Source organism: Corvus kubaryi, unplaced genomic scaffold (genome assembly GCF_017639235.1).
Source record: "Corvus kubaryi isolate FWS band 111438036 unplaced genomic scaffold, C.kubaryi_AGA036_p1.0 37328, whole genome shotgun sequence".
Lineage (NCBI taxonomy): Eukaryota > Metazoa > Chordata > Aves > Passeriformes > Corvidae > Corvus > Corvus kubaryi.
The window spans coordinates 1,724,436-1,742,737 of NW_024581106.1; the positions used below are offsets into that span (position 1 = coordinate 1,724,436).

The 18,302-nt window shown below is 38.2% G+C and overlaps 1 protein-coding gene across 6 annotated transcripts in view; it reads right to left on the reverse strand.

Annotated features, from left to right (window-relative positions):
- The window catches only part of SCEL (sciellin), a 69,689-nt gene extending 61,231 nt beyond the window's left edge, over nucleotides 1-8,458 (reverse strand). For 3 of the 6 annotated variants that reach the window (XM_042029614.1, XM_042029613.1, XM_042029612.1), the window contains exon 1: nucleotides 8,223-8,458. The gene's annotated coding sequence lies outside the window, so the exon portion shown is untranslated. The remainder of the gene's footprint in view (nucleotides 1-8,222) is intronic. The other 3 variants (XM_042029610.1, XM_042029611.1, XM_042029609.1) reach the window with 1 other exon arrangement.
- Between the last annotated feature and the right edge of the window lie 9,844 nt (nucleotides 8,459-18,302).

Here is an 18,302-nt window from a genome sequence, read left to right on the forward strand (position 1 = left end):
CATGTGGAGAAAAAAAATATTCAAGGTAGGCCAAGAACATTCCATTGCCACAGTGTGTTTGGGTGGTTTATATCAGACAGGAAACCAGCTCTTTCAAGTTAACACCTTAATTTAACAACTATTGAAACAAAAGGACAATTAACACCTTAAAACCAGTATTTTAACCTCTCTGTAAATTCAGTCATATTGTTATTAGTGATAGTTATTAGTAATTTCACTGCCCTAACAGCTACAGTGTTTTTAACACAAGAGGTCTCCCACAGGATTTCAATTAAAAGGACTTTCTAACACTTAGAAGAAACCATCTATGGCCCTTCTGAGGGTCTCCAAAGTTTCTTGAAGTACTGCATTAGCTTTTCTCTCATCTACAAATCACACGTTGTTCAGATCTCTGCATGCATACATATGGGAAAGGTTAGTAAAAACATCATTTGGTATATATGGGTAATTTGCTAATTATTACCAATTCATGTCCTTTTCCATATGGAGTAACTTTTTCTGATATCAACATTTGTTTTCATATCAATGGTCTTTGATATCTTTCAGACACTGCTGAGAAGGGTAAAATTTGAGGATTTGAATGACAGGAACTATTATCTCTTTAGGTTTTAAAGAAGCCATCTGACCTCCAAAGTCTTCAGATGTGCTTCAGTACTTTAATCATCACTGCACTGGACTTGCTGCAGTAAACCATATCATTTTTTTACTGGGTAATCCAGAACCGGACACAGTATTCCAGATGTGGCCTCACCCGTGCTGAGAGAGAAAGGATCCTCTTCATCTTGCTGGCAATGCTCTTACTAATGTAGCCCAGGAAGCTGCTGCCCTTTTATGCCATGAAAGGTGTGTTAGTAGCTCACGGTCATCTGGTTTTCCATTTCCTGACAACTTTCACTCCAAGGACCTTTTAAGCAAAGCAACTTTTCAGCCAGTGGGCCCCCAGCATGTACTGGTGCTTGGGGTTCTTCCTCCACAGATATAAGGGTTTGCCTTTACAGTTGAAGTTGAGGAGATTCCTCCCTGCCCTGTTCTCCAGCTTGTCACAGTCACTCTGAATGGGGCACAACCACATGGCACACCAGCCAGTCTGCCCAGTTTGTATCATCTGCAAACCTGCTGAAGGTGCACTGTGCTCCTTTGCCCAGATCACTAATGAATATGGAGAACAGCTTTAGCCCCAGTACTAAGCCCTGGCACACAGCACTAGTGGCTTTACTAGATTAGATTCAACCATCTAAAGCACAGACCGTCCTGCTTCTTGTGATGAAAGACAATTTCTCTTCTCCCTAAGCCGCATGTACACCATATAAATTGCTACTACCCCAGAGGGAAGACCAAGACAGAATTAATAACTTTGAAAAGAAGCCCGTGCTTTCTCTCTTTAATTATATACATTTCTTTTCATGTGACAGCATTAACCTGTTTCCTTCCTCATTTTCTCCTATTCTTGCCACATCCCACCTCTGACAACCATGTAGAAAAAAATTAAGGGCTTCCTTGAACCCTTCATTTAATAACAAACAAGAAGGAAGGAGGTGATCACCCATACATTGGCAACTCTATAATTATAAAGTCAATGAAATGTAAACCATCTCCATTTCTGCCTTCTAAATAATTTCTTGTAATTACTAAAATGTACTGATTTATTTTCATTCTTCTGTTGTGACAGAAATTACTACTAAAAAGTTTGCAGAAAGAAAGTATATTAGAAGCCCAAATTCCAAAATTCATATACAGGAAGATGTTTAAATATAAGCATAAATATGTATTAGAAGCAAAGGAGAGGAACATAATAAATAGGCATGTTATATTGCAATATTTCCACTGAGGTATTTAATCACTTGTAGTTTTGTGTAAATACTAGAGATGTTGCTCAGTGATGAACATCCAAGCTAATCTGAGTACAGATGTACTGTATCTCATTAGCAGTAGTACTATGGAAGGTAAAATACTCAACTGCTTTGATTTATCAACAAGGTACAGAATATGCATTCAGGTAAATATATGACCACAGAGTAGAAGCAGACTTCATCGATAGTATGCAGATGAGTGAAACTTGAAGCACTACTTTATGTGTTTTAATTCTACAGTAAATTTAATGTATGTGTAATATAAATATTAGTTTACTGAGCTTAAATATGGTCATGTACAAAATTAAAGTTCCACATGGCAAGCTTTCTCTATCGTTGTCCTGAAAAGTGTGCCACCATACAACCAGGAGGAGTCCCAGTTCTGGCCCCTGGGTTATTCATGCAGAGTCTCTGATCCCAAGGTTGCCACATGTCCCCTGTATTACTTTCTCATCAATTTGTAATTAATGGAGTGGTCCTCAGTCAGTACTTTGAGGAAACAGTGGTGAACACACACCTGTCTCAGGTTCCAGATGGACAGAGCTCAGAATAAGGCACCTGCAAGCCAGATCTAAGACAATCCCTGCCCTCAGTAATTCTGCACTGACCACTCCTAGGTGACTGCACAAAGGGAAAGGGAATTTCAGGTGGCTCCATAATCAGGGATCTCTGGCTCCATGCATTATTTAAAGCAGGCAGAGATGGCCTGACTCAGCTTTGAGTGTAAGTGGCAGACACGTCACTGGCGTGGTGAGGTCACATATCCTCTGGTTATGTCTGACCTCCCTCAAACTTCTTTAATTTTATTGTTGAGACCTTTGAAAGTCCTACCCATATATTCAGGGAGTAACTTGAGAGTAAGACCAAGACAACTGCAAGTTCTGAAATTGTGACAAAGCAGCACCAAACACAAGAGGTTAGATTACTCCCTTGTAACAGTCACAAGGAAATATCCGCTCACCTCTCTCAGCAGATAGGGATTTTCAGTAAACATGCTTAGGCATGTTCAGCTGTGAATGGTTATAGGTCTTGGATTGGTATCTGCCCCTGCTGTTGTAGCCCCTGCCTCCCAGCCCCATGCAGTGCCTCCAAGTCACAGCAGCCATTCCATTTTGTTACACTGGAGCTTCAAAGAAGGATCAGACTTGAGAACCACTGCCATAGTTCAGAATCACTCAGTGCAATAGACAGAAAAATCTGTGAAGGGTTTATTCATTATTTCTGGCACCACTAGAATCTTCAGGAGGCTGCTCAAGCTGCATGGACAGATTTACTACTTTAATATTAGAAGGACAGCAGTGCCCTTGCTTCTGACTGCAGGTCCTTGCACCTTCCTCTGAGGCATCTCCCTCTGGGCTCTGTCAGAAACAAATTACTGGCCTGGATGGTGTGTGGGTCTAATCTAGTGTGTCCATGCCTCTATAAAGGAAAACATTAAAAGCAGAAGTGCCCTTCTTCCTGACAGCCTTTGCAAGAAAAAAGAGTGATTCAAACTATGATATTGCCAGTGAAACGTTACAAATATTGAAGCAGGGTTACCCCTCACTTTTAAGTGTGATAATTTATTTAGTTGATTTAATTTTCCACACTCTCTCCCAAAAAAACCCCCACATATTCTCATCCAAACACTCATTAGTGCAAAGATCACAGGACAGGACTATATAGACAAGTCTGAAGAGGATACACAGTACTAATTTAATTTAATCACAATCTATTAAGTATTTACATAAATACAGTCCTCCAAGGAAATAAGCTTTTATTTTGCCAAGAGCAGTTCCTTGAAGGATGATAAGACAAGAAATACTAAACATATTATTAAAAATAATTATTTAGAAGTAAATGTACTAATTTTAATTATATTGGATAATACTGAGGCTTCCCATACTTTAAAAAAAAAAAATTATTCTGCTTGCAACAGTTTATAGTTGCTTTCAGACACAGGCAGTACTTTTTTCTCTTGTAACAAAGTCCTATGTTCCATCCCCTTGGAAAGGCACACTGTCTGAAATAATACAAAGACTCAGATAGTCTTCACCTGTCTGGGCAACCGTAGAGAATAAAACAGCCTCTCACCTTACCATGATCCAAGACAAGAGCAGCTGTTTCCAGATGGGTGGGACTTTCTCACAGACCCCACAGACAGACCCTGCCCTCTTCAAGGACTGCTTTCTGTACTGTAGAGTTAGATCCACAGCAATCCCTTCCCTAGTTTACATTTCCTGCCAGCTGATTTATGGACTCAAATCAAACCAAATCTATGCTTCAATGCAGGAAACTCTCTTTCAGGAATGGGGAGCTCAGGTAGCAACAGATAGTATAATAAAATAATGCTGTTCACTTACACCTACCCATTCATTCTCCATCAAAAGCACCATTTAATTAATATTATTTCACGAATAAGGAGAATTTGACTGTAAATAAATTTTGATTTTACTATTCAAGCAAGAAGGTTGCATAACAAAAACTGGTGTAGGCTTGAGCCATTCTGTAGCTCAGAGTTCATAGCAATGTTCAAAGTGGTAAAAAAAATACAGTATTTTAACAAGGAGGTTCTGCTAGAAAATGCTGACCTATACAGTCCTATGCTCTTAGTCTCTTGAAAGGTTAAAAAAATTGATCTGTAAAATGAAATTTAAATCTAAAACTAGAACTGTAAAAAAACTTCAGCCCACCTGTTGCCTCTACCTAGAAAAATGTAAATTCCATAGGCAGGCCATTGTATTCGGGGTTCCCTACTGACATACACATATGCCTCTGTAGAGGTATCTGCATGGCTTGGAGCAAACAGCTTGGTATCTGCCTCACATCTAAACTGGGTGACCAATATCCGGATGGAGTTTGGTCCAATATAGGTTTTCAGGGTGGCCTAATGCAGCAGTCAGTGCGGGGCACTTAATAAACCAGAGAAGCTGCAGAAGCTTTATTATAAAATAAATGTTATCACAGGTGGTGTAGTTCAAAGGGGTCTGTCTTGTTTTATTCAGAGTTTATGACAAGTTGCTTCATTTGTGATTGCTACCCTGCTTTTATCCAGGAAAAGGTGGCCACAGTTGTGCTGCTCCTACCTGGTAGACCAGCGATTATTACACTCTCCTAAGCCAAGGACATTGCAGTTTCTTAGTCTGGGCATTAACTTGTTCATATTTTGCACACGCTCAAAGAGAAAGCACAAGGGAAAAGCAGGAGTTCACATCATTTTCCTAAAGAAAATGTTCAAACTACAAATTGTGGAACAGGAGGTTCCATCTTCCTACACATCAGACACCAGGAGAAATAACCATACTGTGTTTTTCAGATGGTGCCTGTGGTACAACTAAGTGTTATTTAGCTATTTTGATATTTATAAGTCTATATACCATAAAAATTTTGTCTCAGAAGCTGAAAGCAATTAAAAACATCACTTGTCCTGTCTGTGTATGCCTGTATCTGTCCATAAGCCTCTTGCTACATTTGGCAAGGTAAATCCACAAGTTGTGTCTTTAGCTCTTTTCAACCTCCTGAAAAAAATACAAATTTCATAGTCCATTACAAAATCTCTCCTTTTTTTCATCCTGCGGTACAATCAAGTTTTTGAATCCTCCAGTTGTGTTACCAAAATGCTATGATTGTTATAAAATGTGAAAGGTATTTTATAACCTGAGCTATATGAGGAAAGTATCTGGATGATAGTCCACCTCAGAGCTTCCAGGTGTCTTAGCTATCCCTTTCTACACTTCATCCTGAGCACACACTTGTGCCTGTGAGAGTAATGAGTGTCTCTCAGTTACTATGGGTGCTCTTTTTTATTCACATGCATTCATTTGTCTTCAGTTAACAAGAGAACTACCACAAAAAATGCATCCACAAGAGGGATTCTAAGAGTAAAACCAAATAACTGACACTCTTGTTTCTGAACAGATCGTGCAGCAAAGACCATGGAGACACCTGATACGCTTTATTCTGGGAACTGGTGCTTTTTATGAAAGTGATAATTAATCTTACACTTGCTTATTTGTACTGCAGATTCCCTGAAAACAGAGAGCGACACCGATTTGCAGTTCTGGATTCTAGAACATACGTACAGCTTGGTGCAATGTGCACTTTGAGCACTAGGTGGAAACAGAGCAATGAAAATAAGACAGTTAGCAACCCTTCAGCACAACAAATGGAAGAGCTTTTCTCAACACACACGACTGAGATCCCAGAAAGGAGGAATGGCAGCTAAAATACACTTCATTTTGTTGGGGGACTTCTATCATTCTCACTTCTTTCACACAAGAATAAGAGAAAATTTTATCCTTAGTCTTCTTAAAATTGATTTTTAATTTTCTTGATTTAAATTTTGGGATACCTTTATTCAGAGTGCTTGGATACATTTCTGTTGGCTATTCTTCAAATATTTCCATGAAAATTAGTACCTGAATTAGACACATAGCAATCTTCCCTCTATTTCTATTGCAGTTTTGCAAAATTTTATGTTGAACATATAATGCTGCTTTTGTCTGCTGCCATTTCCTTGTTACAGATTCTAAGCAAATAAAATAGTGAAAATAGAAATGTAATGTTTTTCTTTCACTTGCTTATGCAAAAAGAAAATCAGAGCTAGAAAAGTTACCCTAATTTTGCTCCTTTCATCACCCAGTACTAGGAGCCTGTTTATCATAATTCTTTTTTTTTTTTTTTTTTCATCTCAGGAAAGAGAACTGGAATGATATTTAGCTTTGGATGGAAGCCATATTATGTTGCTTGTGGAAAAATTTGCTCCAGAAAAGTCCATATGCAGAATGCAACTCCAGCAAAAGCCCACAGAAATGAGGAGGAGTTATGTGGCATTACATTGGAAATCACAAAGCAGAAGTGAGACACACAACAGCAGTGCTGGTCCAAGCATTCATGGTCAGGGTGGGACATCCAGGCCTTCTCATCTTACTTCCAAGAAATGATCAATGGTGTAAGACCATCCATTTGATAGGATATAGTCATGATTTATGCAGCTTCAAAAGAGTCTGACCTAGGCATCCCTCACCCTTTCAGTACTGTCTGCAGAGCTTGAAAGGTCTGGGTTAAGAAGCTGATACAATATCAAGGGACGTCTCTAGTTTTATTTAGAGCTCATGGCATGCTGTTTCATTTGTGACTGCTACCCTGTTTCCTGCAACATTTTCATTTCTTCTAAATTCTTCTATTTTTTTTTTTTTTAGCTAAAACGTTGTTGATTACCAATAAGTTGTTCAATTTCATTATGCATGTTTGCCCAAGTTCACATCTATGCCCACTTTGTAACCGAGGAGAGGACAGACATTCATATCTCAGGCCAATTTTACGAATTGAAGTAGATTTCAACTGCCTGAGGTGACTTAGTCAATAAGCTCAGATGCCAGAGCAAGTATTCATTCTGGTGGAATGCAAGTCAAAATCTGAACCAAACTTGAAACCTGTTGAAGCTTGGGGGTAACTTAGGCTATTGTTCCAGATCCAAGAAAATATAACTTTCTATCTACTGGGTAAATATATTCAATAAGTTAGAATTAATGACTACAAGCACAATTTCTAAATTCAGTAGGAACATATGCTAAGCTCAGCTCAAAGACCCAGTATCAGATAGGTGCATAAACCTACTGTCCACATTCCTGAAGGAAGTTTGTGCATGATATGTACAATGAAGGTTAGATAGGCCAAGATATAAATGCAATTGTAAAGTAAAACCTTTGGTGGTGGAAAGGTTTTGAGGAATTCAGTGCCAGTTGCCAATAAATTAAACCTATCAGTGGGATACTATATATTTCTGCAAAGATTTTTGAAAATTGTTTAAAAAATAAATAAATTCCATAGGACAAGTAGTGTCTAGCTTAGTCCTTTTTCCCTTATGAGGTGGTCATCCCAATCCTTATAATTATGGTCATCTTTTAGAGGAGAAGACACATGTTAAATAGCATGAAAATCTCCTTGCAATATAATAAAACAGTGTCACTCATACTTCATTTACAATTAAAAGGTGATGAATACAGGTATTGTTAAACACATCCTTAAGAGGTTCAATAACATCTCTGCTGGAAATTGTGTCAGAAGATACTGGCATGTATTCAATTTATCCTATTATTCCAACTCTGCTAAGTATTTAGGCACTGGATTTTGTGTCAATGGAACTTTTTAGTAGTCTAGCTACATGACTGAAGAGTTTCTTGATGGTGCTGAAATAAGAAGAAAGACTTTTCAGGATAATCAGAGCCCACATTACACATGGCAGGAGTACAGGAGAAATTCTACTTGTAAATTAAACAGAGATTATATGGAAAACACTGCAAGTCAAGCACAGATGTTTCTTTTTTTAATTTCAATTTAATTCCCATTTCAAGTTCCTCAGGTAAGCTTATTGCTACAACATGGACTTACCAATTTTGGCACTGAAGAGTGTAGCTCAGGAGAGCTTTCCAGATGCAAGAACTTCCACTGCTCTCAAATCCTTTGAAGACTTGACCACTGAATAGAGGATGCCTGATGTGCCTCCAGTTACTACTTCCAACAGATAAAATCCCTTTTCCACCAAGATTCAAGTTTCAGGCTAAAGCAGACTGAAAGTTTACCTCTCGTTATCTACTTTTGCTGGCTGGCAGTTGCTGTTAGTGACTGGAAGTGTTACTAGGAGTGGTTTTGGCTCTCAATAGGATAGCTGTGAGTCAACATGTGGGATAAATCCAGACATGCCCAGCTTTCCTCCTGCTCTGTAAACAGAGTGATCTGATACAGAAATCTGACTTTGATGCACTTCAGGTGAATTAAGTATATCTCTGCCTTTCTGGCACATAAAGACTGTCTTCATACTCAGCCCAATAGTCATATGGCAGAGGTTCTTTTTTGAGGTACTGTAAATTGCAATGACTTCCTTGCCTGAAAGGTCAAGCATGAGTGATAAGCATCAGGAGTGAGATCCTGGCTGCTGTAAAGCCAAGAGAAAAATCTCATCAATCTCAACAGAATAATGGCATTGCCTCAAGACAGTGCAGATTTTGGAGGAGACTTCCCACAGAACCCATTTTTTTCCTCTCCATTGTGCTGTTCTGTCCACTTCTTTAAATCTTCTCCATCTAGAGCCAGTCTCCTCTACCAGAAAACCCCTCATGATAAATTTCCCTGTCTTGTTTCCACTCTTTCCTCAAATAGGCTGCCTTTATATTCTACTTTGTTTTGATCAAGTAAAATTCCAACTAATACTGTAATCTGGAATATTCACACATTTAATTTTTTTTCTGGGTGAATAACTGCTGTAAAGCAAGAGTTATTCAGCTGAGTTCTTTCGAGTATGTCTTTATGCTACACATCAGGAGGATAGCAATTGCTTTCCTGCGTTTAATATCACACGTATCACACAAGTCTTGGCAGCGTAGAATATCTTCTGCAGACAGACTGGATTTTAAGCAGGTGTCATATATCAGATTGAGTGTTAGCCTTTGCATATTAAGTGTTTTAACTTTTAATTGTTAATTGTTTAATTATTGCTTATTCAAATTACCCTCAACCCAGCTGAGAGTTATTAAGTTCCCAAGTTATTCCCCTGATTAGTATTTTACATGATTCCTCCTTAAAAATCCCTTGTTAATAAAAGTTTCACAAGTTTGTTTCCCTCTTTAGTCCCTAAAAAGTGTAAAAACCCACAATGTCTTAATTCCTGTATGTGTCCAAGTTAATTACCTCGTTTTTAAGAGTTCTCTGAAATATTTATAACCCAGTTTTAGACCTTTTACCAAGTGTTCTTAACCTTTGTAAGTTTTAAGTGAGTTTTGAACTTTGCCAAAAAGCAGATCTTCTAACTGACAGAGAGCTATTTTTAGAACCTGGCCGTTGGCCTACAACTCAGCATCATGGCAACCTGGAATTTTAATGAGGACTTTTCCCACCTTTGGAGCCGATAACATCTTTCCCCTAGACAACAGCGAGCCATTGGCAGACTGAGATTACCTCACCTCAAGACTCCACCAATCATCCAAGACCATGGAGGCTGGGCAGTGGGCAGTCATGGGCGGGACCCAGACTCTATAAACCTGCTGGAAACCAGATCAGAGGTGCCATTCACGTCAGACTAGGTGCTGGGGAAGCCCAATGCTGGGAGCACAGGCCTTTATTTCTCTGCAGAGACCATGTTAATTACCTTGACTTCTGATTAACTGAACTCACCCCAGCATTGCAGGTTCTCTGCATTGAGGACTTTGAGCTGGTTCGGCCGACCAGTCTTTAATCTCTGCGGACACAGTTTTTTGGCTTTAATTCTCTTGGATCCCTAATTATTTTGTACTTGCAATTTTTTTTTACTGATTGTCCTTCTAATAAATTGTTCTTAATTATTTTAATTAAGAACCAAGAGTTGTGTCATTCCTCACAGCAGCTGACCAGCACTATGCTGTATTCATTCACTGAAGCTAATTGACACAGTGAAAATGGAATTGCATATATGAAATGTTAAAGGAACACGTTCAACAGACAAACTGCTACTGTGCTTTTGCAGGAGAGGACATCGGGAATTTGTATTTCAAATGTTTAGAAGTAAGCTGGTCACAGACAGAAACAGACATACCTGGCTATATTCTTTGCAGTCTCTGCCTTATCCCGCTGTCTCCAGTAAGCTGAACACACAGACATAAACACAGTTTTCAAAATTTTTGTTAAGAAAGTTCAAAGATAAATGAAGACGGAAAGAAAGAAGAAGACTGACTCCAGCAATGTCAGGATTCCTCCATAAGTGGCTACTTATATCATCTATTTATCCATTTATGAATCTGTGCATTTTTTCCTATAATATTTTAGGATCACAAAGAACCTTTTGATTTTTGCTCTGGCATTCTATAAAGGCCACTGGCATCCTATAAAAGCCAATAACCACTCTGAATTTTGTTTATATTAGAATGCATTTTTTTAAGATAAAGTGGATAATATAATTTATCTGACAGTGTAATATACATTTATCACAGATAATAGAAACCTGGATTCTTGCAGTGATGCTAAATCTGAAACCCAGGTATTTGCAGAATCCATATACAAGGCATAGCAAAATTTGCTCATTACTCAAATTAGGCCATCAAACTGGCAGCGCATGAAAGAATTCTCAAATGGTTCTCAGATCATTTCCATCATCCTTTAACACTGTAAAATTTATTTGCCATTGGATTCTTTGAGTAAACAGCTATAGTGTAATCTCTCTCTTAGTCATCAAAAAGTTTGACAGCACTTGATTAAAATGTAAGCATCTTAGATGCAGAGCTGCTTGTAAGACACTTTTAGAAGTTGAAGACTTACCTAAAGCAAAAAGTAGTTTATCTATATGTCTTGCTTAGCTTTTGGATGCTGGTCTCCATCTTTGTAACTAAAATGTTCTGAAAGTAATTCATTATGAGCTCTGTATACACAGGTGTGCATGTGCATGACCATACTTGTGTTTAATTCAGTCTCTACATCAAATTTCTCTTAGGTTATTTAAACGGATTAATGGACTGAATGACTTTATTATTAATGAGTCTTGGATATGATAAACCATAGTGATATTATACAACCAAATAGACCAGTATCTGACAATACTCAGTGAACAGTACTGAAAACACCGCTTATACAATAATATATTAGGCCAATACAATCCTTTTCTACTGAACTAGTTAATAACTAAAAATTTCTTAAAATATTTAGCACAGGCTATCGTAAAATCACAGTGAATCATTAAGTCACAGCCCTAATAGCATTTTAATAAGACAAGAGTGTATTTAATGTCAGTTAACGATGAGTGTAACTCTAAAAGCGTACACTGTCTGGGAGTCTGTGTTTCTTGGGTAGTAATCAGGACATGTTAATTTTATAACGTCAGTCCTGTCTCACCACATCAAAACCTTTGATTTACTGCCCTTCCAAAATGGCACAAGTTCAAGAGCATATCAAGGAGTGAAGAGCTTAAAGCACACACAGTCACTTACAAGTATTATCATGCACTCAGAATAATTGCTACTAAAAAAAGCCAGGGGCTATCAAGCAGCATTTTAATCTTAATTCTGAGTAACCACAGTGTATTAAGCCCCTCTCTGCAGTTTCTAACTGGACATACTTTAACATATTTTCCTTTCTATCTGAAATGAAGGGAGCAATTGAGGAATCCTCCTTGACTGGTGTTTTCCTCAAAGTACTGAGGAAATCACAACAGACTTCCAGTTACAAGTAGACACAACTCCTCTTTCATTGTTTTATTTAGATTAATTCATTTAGATTAACAATCCAAAACCAAGCTGAATTTTGACTGATAACACATCTTCTCATAGCTGTGCTTTAAATGAGAGCGTATTTGGCACAAGAAAAAGGAAATCCTGTCTTATTACACACAATATATAGAAGTGTGGCTTGTATTTTAAGAATTCAGTTCATAGCATTTTGTGTTAACCTACTGTACTGTGCCTTCTATGGCTCTAAAGAAGACTGAACTCAAATTATAAAGATGCATATTATGTATAAATTGAAATAGACTGCTTTGGGTCCTGAATAAGAAATCACAAAATCAAGTAGCCCATTACAATGCAGTATGGACACATTAAACTTTAAGAGAAAAAATTTTAAAACTCCCAAGAGGTACGATCGTTTCTTTCATAGGAGGTCTCTTAGCAATAAATGCCTGAATCTGTTCTTCAGAATTGAAATGACACATTCTAAACTATTCCAAGACATAAAGGGTGAATGCCAGTCTTAAAGACGGCAAAAAAATTCTTGTAAAATCTTCTGTGAACAAATCCAGGCCTGGTAGCTAAACCAGAAGGAAATGTAACGTAATTACTTCAGTGTTCTCGTGGGGCCTTGCTCAGAGTCATAACAATGAGAATTAAAGCTGTGCATCACTCTTCTCATTAATTAACCTGTTTCTTTCTTCAGGTGTGGTGTAAGAAAAAATGAAATTATGGAGACACAAACTGTCACCAGATCTCTGAGCTTCATTGTGCAGAGGGGCTCCATGGGAAAGCCCCTTATTCATGAAGTAGCGGGGAGCAGTGCCTGTCTCTTGCTTTGCCAGAGGAGAGCACACAGGCGAGCAAACAAAGAAGTCAGCTGGTCACTTACTTCAGCTTCGCAGAGCCAGTGATCTCACCCTCTCCTCCCACGAGTACAGAGTAAAGAGCTGCTACACTTTGACTGATTGGTTGTGTTTTATTACCTGCTCTCCTGACATATAAGAGAAGTTAATGCCCAGTTCTTGATCACTTAAATTATTGGAATTACTGGACACAAGCCAGCTGATGATGACAGTGCTTGGGATTTTCTTCTCCCTGTATAAAAAGGAAAACGGTTCTGGGCAGTTACATCAGCGCTTTTTAGCAAGGCATTAAAAAATCATGTGGAGATCACCGATACTGATAATTACTCACATGCAACACTTGAGAGCTCAAGTTCCAGAAAAAAAACAGGTGCCTAAAATATGTATTTCAATGATTATTTGTGTATTGAGAAAGAATGTCTGCCTTCTCTGTACTGATGATATAAAATTAATTAATGGTTTAAAGAAATACTATGGAAATGCTTTGCTTGATTCAATGTTATGTTTGCATAAAAGTAGAACTAGTATGAATGAAATCTGCTTCATTTTGAGAGTTTTTTTCTTATGAACAGATGCCTAGGTTTATTCATTGTCATTTAATAGCAGAGTTTAAATTTGTCTCACGAGTAACGAAAAATATTGGTAAAAAAATGCTTCTTCTCATTGTCATGGAAAATAGCAACATTATTTTAAGGTCTGGACTGATTATCTACAGAACTGAAAAATGGATGCCAAAAAAAATCTACATGCCCAAAATCTATACAAGGAATTTGTGGGAGGAGAAAAATGGGGAGAATATCTGTTGACTAAACTGTTCCACAACCGTGTCCCCTGATATAACTTGTTATTTTGCACACTAGCAAACTGCCAAAAAAAGCCCATTTAATATAGTTTGGCTCTTGCAATTCTTCCTTGCTTTGTGGTGATATACCCATCTCTGGATGTTCTGCAACCCTACTTTTCTATTTCTTTAAACAAAAGCTGCTGCTTTGATCATGTCTAGCATGTGCCAAGACACAAGACAGATGCTCCAGTGGTGCAGTTCTGCACCCTCAGAAGGAAACTTTTTATTGGAGAAAAATTACCTCTGCACTTGAGATTAAAGAAAGGATTTACTTCCTTTGGTTATTCTCCTGCTGCAGGCAAAGAGCAACTGCCTCTGCAAATGGCCAGGAGATACCACGTTTTCTCAGCAGCAGTGAATGGCAGCTTGGGCTGGACTGCCCAGATTTGCAAACACAGGAAACCATCTACAAACAGTTCTCAGGAATGCAAAATGTGCAATGAAACATGTGGCAACACTGGATAGTTAATAAACACATCACAGATAGAAAATGGTTACACAACTAAGTGCTGAAACAGCCAGCTTAATAGAAAGACAGATCTAGAATGCCCTCACTTTTAAAATTTAGGGAAGGAAGGAAAGAAGGGAGGAAGCAAAGGAGGGAGAAAGGGAAGAGAAGGGAAGGGAAAGGAAGTAGAAGAAAACATAAAACATAAGGGAGAGGGATGGTGGGAAGACTTTGTATTTGGGGTTTTTTTTAAATAATTTTTTTTTTATTTCCTGATGAACTGCATGAGTAAATTAAAAGTTTATATTAGAGCATCACAGAAGTTCTACAAAATAGCCTTTAGGATTTTCATATTCTGTTTCTTTTGGTTTTAATAGTTTTTGCTGTAGTAGAAATCTGTGCTCCATCTCCTTCCCCTCCCCTAAAGATTTTCTGACATAACCGCCAGGACTGTGTTAACAATTCAGAATTACTCAGTCATGTTCTTCTGCCAGATCAAGCCCAACTGTTCCAAATCAAGCAGGAACTCCGTGGTTTCAGTTAGACACTTCAAATATCTCCTTCTGAAAATAAACATTTTCCCTTATTTCCTGTGATCAGCTGAGAATCCAAGTCCAAGTAAATCCCCTGTAAATAATTACCTAGAGTTAATTGTTTAAATACAATCATAGATTTATACCAGAAATAACATTTATTGATACACCCATTTTGCTGTTACATTTTTGTACCAATGAAATGACGCTCTCCAATGACCAGGTATGCAATCTCTCTCAGAAAGGAACAAAATAAAAAATAAGTCCATTCGCTTTTTAATAGGGTTCTGTCATCCTTTCTTCTAAGTCTCAGAGGTATTTATGCTTATACAAGTCAGTTACAGTTCATCATGTTGCTCCAGCTCTACATTTGTAGCTGCACAATGCCATTAGTCATTTCCAGAACCACAGCTATTAGAGATTGAAGTGACCTTTTAATGTCATCACATCCTACCCTGATTCCTGCTATCCATGGCAACAGACTAATGTCAAACGCACAATTATGACTTCACTGCAAAATGTAGCAACAAGGGAGCTGATTTCCAGTTTTAAGCTAAATTTCGGAAGTCAGAGGCCTAGCTTTTGCCATCCAAATCAATGAAAGTTACTTGTATTCCATTTGCAAGTTGTTCAATAATCAAGATACTTCTAACCACCCACCTTGCACTGGTACCTAAATAAAAAATTGATTATTTTTAGCAAAGGAGGGAAAATTGAAATGGCCATATCATGCAGAAATGGGTGTTTGATCCAGGAATCTTTCAAACAAAGGATAGTGTTTTTATAATGTGGGGTGGACATGGTTTATCTGTCTTCCTTACCCCAGCCAAAGCATGAAGGCTCCTGTATTGCAGGGCTGGGGTATAGACAGGACTATATCCATTTTATATAATGTGTACTCCGGTGCAAAGCAGTTCTCAGTTATATCCCCCACCCCCAGCAGGAACCACTCTGCTCCACATCAGACAAGTCTGTCTGCAATACAAGGTGTTGGAACCTGGGATAAACACAAGGCTCACCAACACTGTAGTGTAACTACACTTTTGGAGATGAGCAGTTTCTATCTGCTGCATGTATCTGGGTGTGCATGTATCTGAAATGCATCACTGTGTAAATGTATTTCAGCTTGGTTTAGACTAATTGCAATATAATGCAGTGTCAATGTAGCACTACACTTAGGGGAATTAGCCCTTCCTCAGAGGTAGCAATACTTACCCTGGGCCATTGCCATGCTAACACAGACCTATTGCTTGTAGGACCAGAGCTGGCGTGTATACAGGGCTATTTACTGGGCCATACCTGCCCATCCCGAGTGCATTGCGCTTCACTGAAACTCACTGGTGGGTTTGCTTGGTATAAACATAGTACCTTAACATAATAAAAAAAATAAGCCTCCTGTATTTGTGGTTAATGACATTCCTACAGTAAATGAATGCCAGGAGTAATCACACCAAGATCATTTGTCAAGAATTGAGATGTGTGATTCGATTTTGTAGCTGGACCTCCCTCTCTAATAGGATTTAAAGGACATTTCAGAAAGAATTAAAACCCTCACAATTATCATAGGGAGTTAGAGTCCTATGACATCTCACCTCTGATATAAACCAACAGGCTGTTGCAGCTAGAGACCTATGGCAATATAGCACCAGGAAAGTGCAAAGTGGTTAAAAATGTGCTCAGACTAGGTCATGTGTGAAAGGGAGATTATTTTGTAATGAAGAAGATTCCTTTCCTACTGACATTCCAGTAATCAAACAGAACAAGAGAGATATATTCTTAGTTTTTAATTTGTCTCTATTCAGACAAATTAATACTGAAATAAAGAAGATACACTGAGTTTCCCTTCAAAAGGACTGAGCAGGACTACATAAGGGCTTGCTTAAGGAGTTGGCTCAGATCTTTGTAAAATGCAGTGTTGGAAAACTGAGCATCTGTGGGTTTATATTTCAGGGATGATGCAAGGTTTTTCAACCTTTAAATTACAGCTTGTGCAAGCAGTACTCTGTTACTTAACAGATTTGCAGATGTGTCCATCTCCAAGGTAATGGGCATTGCATTTCTGTGATTCAAAAGGCTGAGATTCAAAATAAGTCAAAGAATGAATTGATCCAATCCTCTCTTCTAAAAGCTTCTAAACACTACTTGGAGGCATTCTAGCAGAGGCAATAATAGATTTGTATACAGATACTCCTTAAAGAATTTACAGATAAAAGTAAAATTTTTCATCTCTATTTTAGAAGCAAAAGGCATGAGAGAGCTCTACTTGAACCAGTTATACAGGCAGTCACTGCCAAAGCTTTGTCCAAGGTCTAGGCCTTGCTATTACACTCCTCCCTATCTGCCCATCCCCCCAGAAAAATCCAATATGAGAGGAGGAAGGGAGGGAGGAAGGCAGGAAGAAAGGCAGGCAGGCAGGGAGGAAGGCAGGAAGGCAGGAAGGAAGGAAGGAAGGAAGGAAGGAAGGAAGGAAGGAAGATTGGTTCTGAAAAGGTAGAATTGATAATATTTTATGACAAGGTTAATAGGTATTTTTCTTTGACTATGGAGCATAAGACATAAGCAGCTGCATATGTTTATGACTAATAATATCTGCGGTGGTGCAAGCTAAAATAACAGTTATTTCTCAGAAATAAAAACTGAGTTCAGTGAAAGGACATAATGTTACATGTGTACAATCACTGGGAAACACCGACTGGCATTTTCCCTTTTGACCTTACATGACAGTGTAACATTCCAAAGGAGAACATTGCCAAGTCTCAGTTCAGCATAAAAACAACACTGAGGAAAATACTCTGTAACAAACAAACAGAACTAAAAACTGTTTCAATAAAAAAAGGGTCGCACTTGGAGCCATCAGCATCTCTGAAAGCCCGTTTATTCTATTGCCTGAAATCTGACAGGCCCATGATGAATTAAATGTACTACAATTAGGAGAAGTGTTTGGCATAAACTAGAAATGCTTTGTTTTCTTTTTCACACTAGGACTCAGCTGACCTACATACCTCATCACAAGATGCAAGGATGTGGCAACTCTGCCCTTCTTGCTGTGTGACAAAAACTTAAAAAAAAAAAAAGGCTACAATAAAATTAGGAATAGAAATCTTGAAAGCTTAATATTATGCAATCTATTCTGCAATACAGGAAAGAGATTTTTTTTACACTTCAGTTTCACGATTTGGAGTTTGTGGCTGTCAGTTGACAGAAATAAATCTCAGAGAGTCAGATTTGCGTGGGACTTAAGTAAAGTGCCACCTCAGCTCTCTTAAGGATCTCTTTGCATTGGGTTGGAAATATCAGGCTGGTAACCTGCTCTTTCTGAAATAAAGGAAATAGTATCTTTTACTAGAAAACACATACGATTTTGCCAGATTTTCAAAGGTGTTAGTTGAAATGAATCTTCTAAAATTTAACCCCTCTGCTGTGCTGTTTTCCCTGCTGAATAAAAATTTTCAGTCTCTGACCCCTGGGAAATTTTTGATTTCCCAAAAGGGACAGACAATAAAGCCACTGTCTGTACAAAAGAAGCAACACTGTACCTGTACAACAAAAGCCAGGCTCCCTTTTTCACAGACAGGACAAGGATACTGAAGAAATA